This window comes from Corvus hawaiiensis, chromosome 3, assembly GCF_020740725.1.
Source record: "Corvus hawaiiensis isolate bCorHaw1 chromosome 3, bCorHaw1.pri.cur, whole genome shotgun sequence".
In the NCBI taxonomy this organism is placed as follows: domain Eukaryota; kingdom Metazoa; phylum Chordata; class Aves; order Passeriformes; family Corvidae; genus Corvus; species Corvus hawaiiensis.
In genome coordinates this window covers 84,013,991-84,027,475 of record NC_063215.1, presented here as the reverse complement: position 1 = coordinate 84,027,475, position 13,485 = coordinate 84,013,991, and the positions used below count along the sequence as shown (strand labels likewise).

The 13,485-nt window shown below is 38.3% G+C and overlaps 1 protein-coding gene across 6 annotated transcripts in view; it reads right to left on the bottom strand.

Moving 5' to 3' along the window:
- Positions 1 to 13,485, bottom strand: part of SMYD3 (SET and MYND domain containing 3) — a 399,660-nt gene that overhangs the window by 185,068 nt on the left and 201,107 nt on the right. The window contains exons 1-2 of one of the 6 annotated variants that reach the window (XM_048299066.1): positions 8,477 to 8,514; positions 7,204 to 7,332 (exon numbers count right to left, since the gene is read on the bottom strand). The exons of the other annotated variants lie outside the window; for them this stretch is intronic. The gene's annotated coding sequence lies outside the window, so the exon portion shown is untranslated. Of the gene's footprint in view, positions 1 to 7,203; positions 7,333 to 8,476; positions 8,515 to 13,485 lie in introns of those variants that run through there. 6 annotated transcript variants of the gene reach the window in all.

Below are 13,485 nucleotides of genomic sequence, written 5' to 3'. Positions count from 1 at the left end.
GATAAGCATATAACTTTTAAATCAGGTATCAGAATCCAGAAAATCTCTAATGCTGATTTTATATCAAGTTACTCACTTAGGCATTATGCTGATAGAATGGATAGAAAAGCCTAAAAAAACGGATGGACAGCAATGCATCTTCAAAAGTTCCTATCACTGTATGCAATGTTAACAATTTATCTATTATTATTATTATTGTTGTTATTATTATTATTTTATTGTGGGTTTTTTACTGGTTAGTCTATCCAAAGAATGGACACTTCGGTTTATAGGCAATTCTTACCAAATGTAGTCCAGTTTTCATATAGTTAAGTGGTAGCTAAAAACCCCCAGCATATCCAAAATTTGGGTATTTTTGGATATTTACATAGAAACTAGGCAATAGAAACCAGGCATTAGAAACCAGGCATTAGAAACCATTCCCAAGAGCAGCTTGTTAATCGTACCACTAAGGTAATAGATATGGCACATAAATAGTGTTTTTCCCTGGCAAGTTATTAAAGGTAATTAAAATTCCTGTTATCTAAGGCAGTTGACCACCCTGAGGGTGTGGAATTAGGAGAAACACATTTGGAAGTTTCAGTTTAAACATCTCCATCTCTTCCTTCGTAGTGTAGGAAGTCCTAATCATCTTTACACTCCACTATAGAAGCGAGATTCATAATATTTAAGGTCTGGAAGGGGGCCATTAAATCATGTAGCCTGTGCTCCTTTATCATGGCATTTCATAAGAGGTCTACAGATCACACAGAATCAGTGACATCTGTGCAAGTGGTTAACTAAATCAAAGCCAAAATATCATGAGTCGGCAACGCAGACCAAAACCGTGCTATCACGGCAGCATAGATAGCTCTGAGGGAATGAGGAGAAGATAACCTGAGGAAAAAAACAAAAGGTAGCATCCTGGGGAACCTGGCACATCCATCGGGATTGGGGCAGCGGCAATGCCTCCGATCCGAACCGGGATGAGGCAGCGTTCCTGGTACATCATTGCCATCTGCTGGACAGCAGGCAGAATGCAGCTCGGCAGCGAGCCCCAGCGAAAGGACAGCCCGGCGGCCAAAGGGCTCTCCGGAAGTCCTGTAGACCCGCCTCCTCCACATCCTTGCTTCACTTTCACCCTTCCCACACCCATCCTGACGTGGTCGGACCTCCCTCGGAAGTCTGGAAGACGAGCAGTCCGAAGGTGTGAAAGTGGATCTGGTAACTAATGCATAACCCAGCACCATGCCATGAACCCAGCCCGAGTCTGAGCCCTGCCGCGAGCACGGTGAACTAGAGCCCGACGCTTCTCTGGCAAATGACACACACTATCCAGTTTCCAGCAGCTTTGACAGAAGGAAACCCTTGGATCAGGTTAATCATGCAAAGTTGCAAATGCTTTCTGGAGATGTTTTATGCCTGGAAGTCATTTGCACACTTTGGAACCAAACGACAAGACCAAAGACTTGGGACTGACAGTGGTTTTCTATGACAGAGAAGCCTCTACTTCATCTTACAGAAATTCACCAGTATGTGGGTGAAACATCTGCTTCTGAAAGTGGCTGCATCTCCATATGATGTATGCAAAAGGAGCATATGCCTCTTGAATACAAATGTAGTAAAGCACCTGTGAAAATGCTTTTTAAATCATAACCAGTATTTACTGAACTGACACAAACCATCTAAAATAATTTAGATAATAAGCACTACCAAAGAACACAAAATGAACTTATTAATACCTACAAAATGATGAGGGACAACTTGCTGACAGTATTGCCACTCAACAAAATTTGGCCACCACAGTAGCTCATATAAACCATTCAACCCACAGACTTAGATTATATTGGAATTTTGCATGGCTGCACATAGCTTTTGGTAGAAACTGGATAACCTTGGTCACTTCTGGGAGAAAGACAAGTCCATTCCCAGTCTTCTTTCCCCCATCCCAGATGCAGCCACTATTCAGGCTGAGGAGGCAGCTCCCAAAGGCTGGGTGAGCACCCCCATCCTGTGCCGCAGAGCCACAGACTGTTGTTTGTTGGTTTATATATACTGCACACACTGAGCACTGCTCTGATACTTTAGGGAGACTGGGAATTGCTGCTCAATCTGTTTGGATCAGCTGAGTGACTTCAAACAAGTAATTTCCCCCCACCCCTCCAGCATCTCACCTCACCACACACAGAAACAGGGTAATAACAACAACCTCCTCTGTGTAGCAGCTTGAGATTGTTATTTATAAGAGAAAACTATTACTGCTGAAATTAAATCTTTATGAACTTCACCACATATGTGAATAATAGTGGTCCAGGAGCAATTTTCTAATCCATCTTCAGTGTTACTAATTAAAACAACTTTGTTGGACTCTGTTATGGACTATGAATGTCTTTTAGAGGGCACTCATCTCTTCTTTACCCTTTCCTTTTTCAGTTAGTTTTTCTCTCTCATTCACCACAGTCCCCCTAACACTGCCACACTGGTTTATACTTGTCACACCAGCCATTTCATGACCTCTCGCCTCAGCCTTCAGTAACACTGAACTTCATTCAGCAACTTCATGAGCTCAATCATTGTGTTGTTACTCAAACATGCTCAGCTGGTACATGGAGAGGTGCTGAAGCTTTGCGCAGTGCCTGGAATATTGCTAAATCTCACAGCAATCTTCATTCTCCAAAGTATATGTAGGATTGCTACACAGCAACAATGCCCCAACACACCTAGCTGCTCTGGTTTTTCTAAGGATTAAGGACCACCTGTAAGAACAGGAGGGAAGGTTTATTTGTCATTGACCCCAAAGAGTCATTTTTGCTTTGGACTCATTCTTCAGGGTACGTGGAAAAGGCACAGCACATCAGTACACAGCTCTCCAGAGTGAGTTGCACTCACTCTGCAGCTGAAGGGAGAGGTTCTTGCATCTCTAACATCAAAGCAAGGATACTTTCTCTTCTTTGTGGATACAATTGAGAATTGGTTTTGCAGATGAAGAAATGCTAAATGCACATAAATGCATTTAAAAACCGGGCAGAACACCCCTTCCATAATTCTCAGTTTTGACAGTCCTCACATACTAACACTTGCTTCCCAACCTGCAGAATGACACACATTTCTGTGGTATTTTACCAGTACTAAGCACTGCAGGGTAAAATTTTATGCAGGAACAATAGGAGTATAAATTAGAAAAGTGGACACAGTATCTTTGTCCAAAATGGAGATGGTTTAACTCCATGAAGCAGTAAGCATCCAAAAGGTTTACAGTAGCACTGGTTTATGTATATGTTAGCAGGTTTTATAGACAAATAGGAACGGGTCTATAGACCAAACTTTGGTGCTGAGGATTTGTCATCCCTACTGTATGTATTTCAGATTTTTCTGGTTTTTTGTTTAAACTTCAGACTAGCTCTGCTTTGATGCCTTGTCCTGAAGCTCACTTGTACTTGGTGGGCATTCAAGACTCCCTGAGAACATCTTCTAGTTTAGTCTCATAAAAAAAGCATCAATTTCATGTTCTTACATGTTCTGCTGCTCAACCAAAACCAACCAAAGGGGACGGATTGGGAAATTCACTTTAGAGGAACACCCCGAGCTGAATGAAAACATGAATCTAGATGCACTTGTTGAGACCACTTTTTGTGGTCCATTAAGTTTTGACAAATGACCGTATCTCAGATAACCACATGGAAGCTCATCACAGGAATAGGATTTGAATTTTTGCTGTAGTTACATTAGACAATGACTAACCCCTGCCAAGGACTCTCAGCTTATATATGCTGAATTGTTTCCTTCCAAAAAGAGCTAAATTATTTTCAGAATGAGCTTAATCACAGCTTACCATCTCAGCAGGCACACCTCCACTGAAACTGGCTTGTTGCCCTCTTTACAAGATCCTGTTATTTTTATTGTCAAAAAATATGCCTAATTTCCATATTAGTCACTCACTGAATTACAGGGCATGGGATCCTGGGCACAGCCAGCGTACCAGGGATACCAGCATCTCTGCTCACAACCAGATTACCCTGATTAGCTGAAGGAGGAGATCCCGCTCTTGCCCACGCTCAGGATGATCTGCATGTAGAGGAGAGGGCCCACACAGTAGCAGTGACAGGGCCCAGGCAACCCTCTTGCTCTAAGCGGGGCATAAACATACTTCAGTTGTTTCTTTTCAGCTTCAAAATCAACTTAGCAAAATGGCTGTTGTTCTGAAAGCATTACACAGAAAACAATAAAAGCTTAGAAAAAAATTGTAACAGGGAACAGAAATTCCTCCATAAGCTACTATTGTGAATTCATCCCAACAAACCATTTTGATCATCACTAGATCTAGCAGCACCTGATTGCTCAGGGACATTATCTTGGTCAACCCAGACTGCAGGCAAGCACCCAACATCATCAAAGCTACCACAGAAGTTAATTTGCACCACTGTGGAAAGGGCATGCAGACAGGAAAAAGGAGGAAAATCACAAAAAGAAGGACATTCTCTTGTAAACCCAGATGTGGTCCCTCAGATCTTCCTCCTGAGGCACACTAAGAAAACAGAGCAGTGAAATTGATGGTTTATAAACACTCCTTCACCCAAGAAATTGGGAAATTTAAACAGCATCAGATTAAGACCTTTTCATTCTCATGAAACCAATCAACATATTTTCTGCTTGATGCAAGTTTTAACATTTAAAAAAGTTAGAAAAGTATTTGTTTTAAAGCATGTTAAAGAAATAGAAGTAAACAACCAAAATAGGTTAGCTACCTGTTACATTTCAACAACTAGTGAACTACACAATTTTCAGTCACTTCCTTCCATTTTTTTTTGTAAGTCAAACACTCAGGTTGTTATCCTCTGACACAAAACAAAGATTTTACATCTTTGGATGCAAAAAATTAGCGCCTTGTCTTCTTGCTATATAAAACATCCCTTTTGCTATCATCCCTTTTCCAAAGCTTTTAGAAAGCCTAGTGAAAGTGGGATCATACCTTTCACATTTTCAAGATAGCACCTAAATTTTCATCTTGCATTCCAATAAGGCAGTTAGCATAAAACATTTAGAAGCACCACAAGACACTAATGTATCAGGGTAACTCATTGAGAACTGAAAGTCTCAGATACATCTCTTAGACAGCCACTGTTCTTATTCTTTCCTTCACTGATGGAATTACAGTAAGGAAAGAGTTATAAAATGGGGAATGTGACAGGTGCAGGGTAAGATGGCATCAAACAGAGATGAACTGATATCTTATTATTATTTTAATAAATACTTAATCTAACTGCTTTACTTAGATAGATGCATTGGTTCCAGTGTAATTCTTTCTATTGCTCATGGTTTTTGGTGCTATATGAGAGTAAATCCCTACCATCTAAAGCCAACAGGAGAGCTAATCTTGACTGCCTATAAAAGGAAAGTACTGTACAACTCCTGAGACAAAGGGAAGAGTACCATCACTTCAGCTGATGTTTGCTATATTACAAATCTTGTTACAATGCTCATGATACTCTTAGGAGAATATAAGGAAAATTTTCTGAGCAGAATTTTGTGTTGTTTCAAAATTAAGAGTACAAAAGCAAAAGAGGTACCAAAGAAAAAACAGCAAAGAAACAGTGCCTGAAATGTTACGGTGAAACAGAAAATGATCATGGCTGCAGCTTGCTGCCAGGGTAAATGAGGACTGACTTCCCTTTCCAATACTGTCAGAAAGCCTGTCTGGGGAAGATGCCCTACAGTGCCCAGCCCAAACCACAGTAAACATATTATTGTAAGATGATCTTTCTCTTAAGGCTCTTTCTAATAAACAGGCTCATCCAGAATAGGAGGTAAAAAAAATTTTTTAGACCACAAATCTTCACCAGTTTCTTTGAAGAAATAACTTGTTTTCAACTGCTTCAGCATAGCAGCTCCCAGGTAAAAGCAAATAAGAAAAACTACCTCTAGAAATATTGCCATAAACTGCATAGGTGTGTACTCACTAGTCACTTTTCTAGGAAGTTTCATGCATGTAAGGCATTGCCTTTGAGGCCATTTTCCACAACAAAATTAAACACAGCTGAAGGTACAAGAAATTTCTCATATATGAGAAAATTTTAAAAGATTAATTTTATTTCAGTCTAAATAACCAGTCTGTGGAAAAATTGCACAAAATGTATTTGACACTTCAAGAATAAGGGATATTATTTTGAAGAGATGCGTCATATTTTTTCAGATAGTCTTGTTATTCATTTCAGTCCTCACTTTACCCAAAAGACTCACTGTTTTTGCAGTATGAGCAGTACATATGATATACTCCATTTCTGCTGGAAGGTGAAAAATGTGCTAGGACATATGTACAATCTTAGGAGAACATATTGAAAGATTTGTAAAAAGTATGTTAAAAAACTCCAAAATATACATTTTCAATTAGCACTGGGTAGGTTGTTTTCTTTTTTTACTTCTGCTCTTCAGAGGTAACTTTTTCAGCAAAAAAAACTACATAGTGATTTGAATTGGGGTAGCCAAGTCCTAATCAGCAGGTCCTTTTAGATTTTCTTAATTCCAGGCCTAACATGAGGCGCTAAAGCTAGGAAATCACCTCTTGAAATCCTTTCCTGAAGTGAGCTGAGTCTGCCAGGAAGAACTGTAAGACTCACCTCCTCACTTCTGAGCAGACAGAACAAATGCAAACAAAAATGAAAAGCATCCATTCATCCTTCCTATTTGTCTATACCAGCCCTGTGACCCACCTTCAAAAAATTAGGTTTATGGAAACACAACAATATAACCAACTTAGCACGCAGGAGATAAAATGGTGATGCAGGGTGATAATGGTGTCTCAAAGGGCAGAAGAAATTCAGAGTTGACCTCTGCAAAGAATATGTAACCCTCTGTTCGACTTGGGTCTAGACAGTTTTAGTGGACATATGTTGGGGTCCCTCCCCTGCAGACATATTTTATTTCTCTGTCAGCCAGTGCTTAAATGCGAATTCACATCTACCACACTTTCGTATGTGCACACACAAATGTGCATCAAAAAAAATTGTCAGGGAAAAAAGTGATAGTTGATGTAGAGCAATAATCCTCTGGCAGAACAGTTTACAAAAGATGACAGAAAGCAGGTAGCACAAGTAAACCTCTGGAGAAGATGCCATGGGAAAATGAGAAAGCATAGTCAAAAAAGATCAGATAATCAGGGCACTGGTATAACAAACACAACTGAATTACTAGAATTTAAAATAAACATAGACTAGATCATAAACTTACAGGTGTTGTCAATGTACAGCAAACTTGAAAGAAAAATCCTCCGTGACTAAGGATGAGTGAGTCGTGTGATCAGTTAAAGAGAACAATCTGAATTCAAAATAAAAATGTCCCCAAGACAAAAAATGGCACCTGTGAAGGGAAGAAAGGAAAAAATGTTATTAAAAAACCAAACCAAACCAAACCAAATAAACAAACAAAAAACCCACCAAGTAAGAATCCTATGGAGCTGAGCAATAACAAAAAAAATGTTCTACAAAGTTAAAACTACAGGGAGGAAAACAGTCACTTTCTAAGAGGATCAAATGCTCAAACAGTATCAGTGTCAAGTGCTGAGAGTCTATCAGTCTTACCACAAGAAAAAATGTGCCATGTACACTTACTAAATTCCCAACACTGCAGTGCAAAGCTGTAACACCTTTCACAGTATACTAACAGTATAACAACTGCCTCTGGAGAGGCTGGGAAGTTAAAAAAGCTAAAAATGAGCATTTGATTTTTAAAGTTGCTTGGGCAGCAACTGAGTACCATATTAAGACTTTAATTTAATGAGAGCAGTGATGTATACTAGAAAAACTGGATTTATTTTATAACAACTGTGCACTGACAGAGGATGGCAATCCCTGTCAGAGCCCTGATAGTAACCCAGGATATATCTTTTCACCATATGCTTCTAGTGGTCTCTTCGCCAGTGTTGGCTCGGACTAGATGATCTCCAGAGGTCCCTTGCAACCATTCTGTGATTATTTCCCCAGCTGAAGGGGAAGGAAGATGACAGTGGTATATTTTAGGAAGCACACTCAGATTCATTATACTAGACAGATAATAACTCCGTGTTAATAGCATTTTCATCAAGTCAAAGACTGGATGAGCAGAAGAGTCTTAGTTATCCTGTAGTAAAAAAGTTATGGGGACACCAACATTTACACACTGCATTTGTGTGAGATTTTCATTTAGTTAAAAGAACTTCCAAGATTATTGTAGCTGAAAGAAGTTGAGAACAAAAAATAAACTCTCATTTGTTTATTGTGTTTAAAGTAAATATTGTTTGCTCAACTTCCTTGAAATATTGCCTTGAGTATTTATATTTATTTCTTCCTGCAACAGATGAATAACACTTTGAGGAGAAAAATGTAAACCCAATGACATCTGCAAACATTCTGACTAGCATCTAAAACAAATGTTATTGTATGACTAACCCCCTTCTTTGTTTATTCCCTTTAAAGAATAAAACAGGAGTTCAATTTTAGTTTTGCTAATTACACAACATACTTACCATAAATTGTTGACTATCGGGTGCTAAGTGCTACTTACCTGCAAAACAAATCAAACACACAGAGAGTTACTTAACAGCACAATGAACTACATAGAAGAGTGGATATAATTTACATGGCTTGATGATCATTCCTTTTCTGAATAGCAGAATTAGATGAAAGAACAGGGTGAACCCAAGGATTCAGGAAAAAAAAAAACTTAAGAACTCCAGCTGGAATACTGATGACGTAAGTGGAAAGCTCAGTCTCGGCAAAAGCGCTTTATGACTTGAACTTCACTGTCCCCAAGGTGAAGGGAAAACTACCAAAACTAGAACTTGTTTGCTCTGACTCTCAGAATTGCTTCTGTCCCACCTGAGACGAGCATCTGTAACACGGGATACAAGCTCTTTATGAGGTACAGTCTCTAGTGTATTTGTTTTCCAGACTAACTTCACAGGAACCACGACCCGATATTGTTTATCTTACACTGAATTTCACAATTTAAATGAATTCATTAGCAAACTCTACTAAGGCCTGTACATGCTCACTAAGAGTTGAGTAAGAATAGGCCTATTACTGCATTTGACATTGCTCTGTCTTGGCCTCATTTTTCTTCTAAAAAACTTCTCTTCCTCTGAAAACTATAAACAGCTGTTAAACTATAAGCAGCTGTTACCATCTGTCTATCAAAGGTGACAAAATTGCGAGATTGCAAGTAATTAATAGCAGTATCTTTAATCAAACAATGATAGAAATGTTGGTTGGAAGGAGCCTCTGGACACCATCTACTCCAACTTCCTTTATTTGGAGTGCATAAAATTAGATCAATTCTTGATTTTAGTGTTCTTTGAAATAGAACTCTCAAACAAGAAGTTAAATAAAGGGACAACCCATGTTTCACTGACAAAATATTATAATTAAACAGTTCTCAGTATGTATTACAGTCAGACACTGCATATTTTCATAGCAGAAACACTATTATTGTGGTGCTTGGAAATACAAAGGTTTGAAGTTAATAGAGTCAACAGCTTGCTCATTCAAACCCCAGTTTTGCAGGAAATCGTCTGAATACTCTTAAGTATGCAGCATCTTTGACACTATTATACCAAATACATGTTATTCATCCCGTAACTCATAAAATGTATATGAATATGACAATTTTTTTTAGTACATAATCCATACCATATCAAATTCATGCTTTTACAACATATACATGATGTCCAAATTCTAAATTCATAGACCCATCCTGCATTCATATTGGGATCCTGGCAGCTTCCATAACAGAGAATTCTGACAAGTTCATTTAGAAGTATCATCTATTACAATCCACCATGGCAATGATTTCTTTTGCTTTGAAGATTTAAAATAAAATACAAATTTGAAAAATAAAACTTGTCAAAACAAAAATATTTATTTTGGGAGAAAAATAAATAAATAAAAACAGGGATGAAGGCAGTAGAAAGAAATTCTCTCTAATAGCTTTGCCACTGATCATACCATAACCTTTGTTAAATGCATTTCATCACAGCTCAAAATTTAAAACAGGTCTCATGTGCAGTCAAAATAAATTCAGAAAAGGTTCACAGGTATATTCTTCTTTTAAGCAGAGTTTGTTAATCAATCATGCTAGAGAGTATAGAAAAACAATCTTTAGATTCCTGACTATCAGGAGCAGTTACTTTTCATATCTTGAATTCCCCATGGGATGTAAGGATATTAATACAATACACTACTCACAACATTATGACATGCTATAACTATCTCCATGGATTCTAGAAACAATTTTGACCATTGTGATAGACTAGGTACTATCCAAAAGAAACAAACCCAGTATTTATTTTAAAATATATGGGTACAAGTGCACTATACTTTGATCACACTGACAAAAACTTGAAGAAAGCCAAGGGCAGCTGGGGCTGGGAAAGGATGATGCCGATTTAAACTTTAAGATTGACAGCTCTGTTTGGGATAAGGAAAGCTGAGTGGATGTTATTCAGCAAGGGAAAATCACTGTGGAGGAAGAGAAGATGTAGAAGTAATATATTAAAAATAAATATGGAACTTGAGGGCATGTTTAGTGCAAAGCCAGCCAAATGCTTTGCTAAAAAATGTGGCCTTTGTGGTCTTTTGAAACTATTACCATAAATTTTTTTTCTCCCCTAGAGCTAAGTTCCTAAGCAGACATTAAAATATTTGTAAATGGTAATTAGTATTCAGAAACACATTTTAGCATGAGAAATAGAAATGTGCCCTGAGGAGCTGAACCTTGATGCCCTGGGACAACTCTGTCCCCAGCACCAAGCCTGGGCAAACAGCTTCCCAAGGCCTAGTGCTGCCATGGCTCCAGAGGCACAACATGACACCAGTGCCCGCTCCTGCATGAGTGAATCCCGGGAAAGCCCAAGAAAAGTGCCAGCAAGTGACAGTGGAGGCTCTGGGGAGCACAGACACACAGGTTTGCCATCCTGGTGACACAGAGTGATAAGCGCTGCTTGAGTCTTTAAGAATCTGGAAAAAATCTGAACTTGCAAACCAGTTGGAGGGAAAGAAAATCTGCTAAGAAAAGCTTCTCCAACTAAAGTGAACTCTGGGAACAAATATAATTTCTCAGGAGATCCAGCTCCAGTGTTTGCACGGGTCTGTTACTTACATGCTGCTTGTAATAATAAATCTGGCGCAGGGTGCGCTGCTTTAAGGAAGAACCAAGTCTATTCAAATTTTACTCATCTTCTCCAACAAAAAGCTGACTGGCACTTTTGCACCTGCTCCTACTCAGCACAAGCAATCAAGTACATGTGATTTGTCTTCACAACCTTCCCAGACCAGCCTTTTCATAGCACTTCATGCCCTGTTCTTCACTCCTGCACACTGGACAAGTTCTGCTTCAAGCTGGCCACAGAAACAAAGCCAGCATTTGGCCTCAAGAATTTCCCAGTCCAAAAATTTCATTGATGCAACAGTTCCTGCCTTCATGTGATGACAATAAAATTGCACCAACAGTGCAATCTAATGCCATGCCCCTGAGGATCACTTAAAACTACTGGCTTGAATCCTACCATGGACATTTTCCTCCAGGAAGGAGAAATATAATACTCTCGAAGATTTATAGAGAGCTGTTGAAAAGCGTTTGCCAACCTCAGGAAAAGTTGCTTTTACTGAGTTTGGAAAGAGGGGAAAACAACACAAAAACTGTAGGTGTTCTTCTTGGTTTGCTTTTTGAAGCCATTAATTGATCAAATGGCATACTCATCATATAAATATCTGGCATAGCTGAGTGAGGCTACAAGATATAAGGATGTGCTTTCAGTGAACAGGCTGTGATTCATTTGTTACTCATAAGAAATTACTTTACTCCCATTTTGCACAGGCATGGCAAAGCTGCACAGCTACAGATTTCTAAAGTCACAAAGGAAGGTCTCCAGCTTCCAGGTTTTTACATGTTATTCACACTAACAGTGCCAATGTCCACTGGGGCAAAAAGGAAAAGAGTTGTTTCTGTTTGCACAATAACCTATATCTGTAGAAAAACTTTCCCTATAAAGGACAAGGAACATTCCTATAGCTCTCCTTCAAAATTCCTACTGTAATCCCAATAGAAAGCTGCAATATCTGGGCTTCACCAAAAATTTATTAAAACTAACACTCTCCTTTGAGCCCAGAAGAGATCCATGACCTGGTTTCTTCCACCTATGCTCAGATAAAAGGATTTATTTCTTTGGACAACAAATAAAAATACTTTAATGTTAAATTCTGGTTTAGTATATATTTCTGTAATGCATATGTTATTTCTCTGATAGGACTGTATTTCTGCTTACCAAGCACACCCTGTCCCCCCAGTCTATATGTGCTATAACTGACCTACTTTAATATACATTAATAAAATCTACTGCCTAAAAAGTTTTATTCGCTTCCTAAAAATAGTGCTCCAGCTTTCAAACGCATTTAAGGTGTAATTTCAAAGACCTTACACACTGACCTAATCAAAAGCAAGTTAAACCCAAAATTTGGATCAAGTTTTTGGTGCTCAAAAAAAAGAATTTTTTTAGTGTATTTCTTTGAACTCAAAGGCATCAAATGCAGTTTTGGAACTATATCTTAAACATAATTTTTTAGAAATAATAATTAAAAAATCAGGAATTAAGTAGTTCCTAAAAAGAAATTTTAATGAACATGCACCCACAAAGTTAGTGTTCTGGTATGAATCAGAACTTTATTTCTTATCAAAGAACAACAATCACATCATTCTCTCCACCCATAAAATGTGAACAGCAACTGTTATTCAAGTATTGGTAATGGGTAAAAAAAAGGCTTATATCAAAATTATTGCCTTTTGGAATCAATAGTGTTAAAAATAAAAAATTGTTTTTAAATTAAGTGTAGATCTTGGTGTATTCTCATTCTACCCCAACACTTACCATAACAATGCACTTCATTCCTTTTCTAAAAACCTTAACATCTCTCGAAGTTATGGGGCAATCCTGGAATTCTTACTCAAACAATCATTAAGTTTTGCTGGACCAAGGACTGTAGATTTTGAGCTTAAAAGAGAACCTGGACAGGAAAATTTCTCCTGCCAATAGATCTTTATGTAATACCTTGATTTCTGTTACAGGTCTGGCTTAATCTGGGTAAGTTCTCAGGTGGATTGCAACAAGTATTACTGAATATACAAACTCAGTTGATTAGCTTTAAAAAAACTGCATCTCTTCCCTATAAACAAGTTCTCTCCCTCATGTTGAAAGGCATTGGTGTCAGGATGAAAGCTGGTACATGAAAGCTGCAGCATGGTTGATCACCTCGCTTTCAGCTTTTCCCAGTATGGCGATGCAAAAGCTCCAGATTTCATTTTCAAAAACACTCCTTTCTCCAAACATCAAACACTCATTCATGTTACCAGCATAAAAACTACTTAGAAACAGCCACAATAATAGCTGTGATCATACATGCAATTATGCACTACAAGAAATTGATGAAAGTTTTGTTCCAGAAGCTGGCAAATTTGCATGGATTTATCCAATCTGTACTTTGG